Raw genomic sequence first — 3,838 nt, forward strand, 5'->3', positions numbered from 1 at the left:
TGTTTCCGGTGGGTTGCTGCAGTTTCGAATACTGGGAATTAAAACCTTTGCTACTTTCATCTAGTCTCAGGGCAAACCCCCGGGTAATCCAAAGGCCGTCAGACATTTGTCAGACAGATTCGCCTGCTGGGCTTTCTGCTACATTAGGCCACGTCTCACTATGGAGCGAGGATCAACAAGTGAAGGTATGGGAAGGAGAGAAGCTGTGGGCCAGGGGAGACTCTTCAGTAGTGGGTCGGAGAGGCTTGGGCGGCCCAAGGAAAAGGGAAGCGTGTGGGGAGGTATCCGCATAGAGATGAGGGGAGCTGCGGAGACAGTCTCACGGAGAGGTGTGCCCAAACACCGAGTTACTGAACCTCGTCAACCACCTTGGCATCTGCGCCTTCCGTGGGCCTGTCGGTCTTTCGGGAGGGATTCTGTGTCCCTGGTATTGTGTCAACATGTGTTAGCCTGATATTTATATTTTTAATGAGAGAAAACGAACTACAGAATTAGCGAGTTTTGCTTTTTTTCCCTGGTTTTGCTTTATACCTCTTGGACGCTCCTTCCAAAGGATTCTGATCTAAGGGGCATTGGGGTGTGACTATGGTAGACAAGGGGTGGTTAATTTTCATCCAAAAATCTTTGGCGGATTCCCTTGCTCTCCCGCTCCGCAATCCAACCAGTAGTTTAAAACAGAAGATTAGCAACATTTGGAGAGTTTTTTTCTCTGCGTTCTAATGATAAACTTGATTTATTCAGTTCCAAAAGTTTCCTTATTCTGAGGTTGTCTTTCTATATTTTCAATGTAAAACCATGGCCGTACTATGTTGGACCCACCAACGTTCTTCTCTTCACTTGTTTATTTGTAAAGTCTCTTTGTAATCTCAGAATTTCCTGAGTAAACTGGGAACTGTTATACATAATTCTGTGTTTTTGAGAGTTCTTTGTAAACAGGAATCAGGATCGGGGGTGGGGAAGGAGGGAGGAGTAGGAGTGCTGATTTGTGTAGTGGAAAATCATAGATTACTTATGTGATGGGGCAAAGGTTTTAAAAACTCTTAGCGTCCCCAGACTTCCCCTTTTACTGTTTGCTGAAGAAAATTCTGTCCTTGACTCCCTTCCTTACCCTCTCCTGGCAAGGGAAGGAGTCCCCTTCCATCTCAGGGTCTCTGTCGTCCTGGGGTTAGGAGAGGTGCATCCAACTCCAAGTGCTGGAGAGGAGGCTAGGTCTTTCCCATGGGCTGGGGGCCTTGCTGTCCCACGAACGGCTGGGGAGGAAGAGGAGGCAGAGGCGGAAGAGGAAGCCAGCTGAGATGTGTGAAGCAGCTTTTGCTACAGCGGATAGGGAGAGGGAGCACAGAACCCAGGAGCCTCCTTGCCGAGTCAGGCCTCAGGAGCACCCGTCTTATTCCTGGAACGGGTGCCTCCCACCATCTTGTCTCCAAAGACTGTAGGGAGACCTTCTCGCTAGGTGGGAAAGCGATGTCTCCCATGCTTTCCCACCACGGACGCCTTGTGTCCCTTTCCTGCTAGTGTCTGACCGCCAGCCTGCGGGGGCTGCGGCTGCCGCAGTTCCACACTGGGTGGAGGCTGCCCACCCGCGAGCCCAGAGCCGCGCTAGAAGGCCGGAGTCGGGAAGTCGTGTGCAGGCCGGGAGGAGACCCAAGCTCTGGATCAGGGCTTTTTTGCCGATAGCCAAATTCAGCGTGTAAAAGACAGAGAGCTCACATCTGTCTGTTCGTGAACTTGAGTGAGAACAAGGCCCTCAAGATCCCTACGAGGGCGGCGAAGGGTCTCTGGCGGCGATATAGGCGTCGGCGGTGAGCCAAGGCCTGTCAGGAGAGAATGTGAACCCAGTCGTCCGGTAGCACAAACAGCACCCCGGAGGAGGGCCCCGCGTGGGTGGAAATCGCAGGGGTCAGCGCAGCCGGAGTGCGGTGGACTAGCCTCGTCCAGGGAGAACCCCCTTCCTGACCACGGTCTGTCCCCCGCCAGGTAAGGGGAGAGGAGGGACAGCACAGCCTCCTCGCCCTGGCAGGAGGCTCAGGGTCACCACCTTCCCCTCTGCTCGCCCGTCGCCATTCTTCCAAACCACTCTCAGCCAAAGATTCCACCGGCAGTCACCCACACGACAACCCAGGCCTCCTTTCAGCAGCGGCTCCCGCCCCGCAGCCACCGCGCCCTCTCACCCCCGCGGTTCTGCCCGCCGCCTCTGCCCAGTCTGTGCACTTCACCTCCCTGGCTCCTGCTCTCCCCTGAGCTCACAGTGGACGCGGGGTTCGTCCCAACCCTTCTTGGGAGTACTGAATGGAAAAGGGGGAGCGTGCGCAATTGCTTGGTCGAGTGTAGACAGACATTGCGGGATTTGACTGTGGTACCATCACTTAGACGTCCTAGTGATTTTTACACCTGCCTTCTGCTTAGGACACCGGCCAGTTTTCCATTTGTGTCTACTCCACCTGCTGTCTTTGTTGAGTAAGCGAACATGGCCCCCCTCTGCCACTTAATCGACAAACGGGCGGTCCTGGAGGACCTCGCCCGCCGCTCACCCCCTCCCAACCTCGCAGACATCGCCTCCGATCGCCTGTTCCAAGGCCTAAGAAGCACATTAGCTGCGAACGGAGGTGAGGAGGCTCAGCTGACCGCCTGTGTCAGCTGACAATGTGTGGCACGCACAAACGCCGCGACTTGCCTTTGCCTCTCTGTTATTTGCAGCTCAGCCCAATCGGCGCCTCCAGGACGGCGGAGGCGGCAAAGACGGTGGGCTTCTTGGGTACAGCTCCACGAGGGCTGGCATCCCTGCACGGCGGTGTACACCTGAGCGAGACGCTCAGTCGCTCTCTAAAGCCCCTTCTGCGGATGATGGACACGGAGATAAATAAAAGCGGTGTGTCATGAGAGGCCGTCCGCCAGGACTTACCCTCCTTCGCAAGGGTTTGCACCTCGCAGCGGAGACTGTTCTGCCTCTGGCCCTTGGAGCAAGCCGGCTGACAGCGGAGTAAAGAAAGATTCCTCCACTGTGTACACCGCCGTGCAAAACAATTCCCTGACCCCTAATCGCACCCGGATGCGGTGGTGAAAGAGCTGAATCCTAGCCACTAGACCAGCGGGGAGGCACAGGAGGGTCTTTCTCAACCTTCTTACCATATAAGTGACTGTTTGCCTGTGCGCTGGGAGGACTTGGGCCTTGTGGGCGTCGTTGGTCACTCCTGGAGTCGTCTCACAAGGCCTTTTCCTCCCTCCTTTCTCCAAAAGAGGAGCCCGCAGGCAACGCACCCAGCACTCCGCGAGGCGAGTCCTGGAGCGGGTTGCAGCATCCCGGCTGCACCTGAACACTGACCTACAGATATGCCTTTGTGAAGCTGCAGCGTGTGGAGAAACAGTCGCGGGTTGCAGTGGTCAGAGCCGCGCACCGGGTAGCCAGGAGCAGGTAGGAGCGAGGAGGCTCCCGGGGTGAGACCGAGGCACCCGAACATCAGAGCTTGGCATCCCTGACACCATAAAGGACTCACACGGATGCGGAAACCGAGACAGGCTGGATGGAAAACTCTTTCCAGGGAGACTCCGGGGCCCTCAACTGGTCTCCTACCTTCCCCTGCAACCTGCTACACCTGCCATTTTCCCATCTTAGGCGATGGCAATGCCACCCTTCCTTATGCTCCGGGCAAAACCCCGAGAGTTCCCTCTGACGCTGGAGTTTTTTCCTCATCTCCAAGATCCAATTGGTCGCCAGTTCGTGATTTCCCGTCGGCCAAGTGCGTGGGCATTGACCTACACGTGAGTTTCTCCACCTCCGCGGAATGGCTACTTCGGGGTTGGGGAGGGGCCCTCCGGTGGATTGTAAGGTGTTTAGCCG

At 55.9% G+C, this 3,838-nt stretch overlaps 1 non-coding gene across 1 annotated transcript; it reads right to left on the reverse strand.

The window, feature by feature from the left end:
- Nucleotides 1-1,818: 1,818 nt before the first annotated feature.
- Nucleotides 1,819-1,985, reverse strand: LOC111544017. The gene has a single exon (XR_002732003.1). It is a non-coding gene; the product is annotated as a U1 spliceosomal RNA (small nuclear RNA).
- Nucleotides 1,986-3,838: the final 1,853 nt, after the last annotated feature.

Source organism: Piliocolobus tephrosceles, chromosome 1 (genome assembly GCF_002776525.5).
Source record: "Piliocolobus tephrosceles isolate RC106 chromosome 1, ASM277652v3, whole genome shotgun sequence".
Lineage (NCBI taxonomy): Eukaryota > Metazoa > Chordata > Mammalia > Primates > Cercopithecidae > Piliocolobus > Piliocolobus tephrosceles.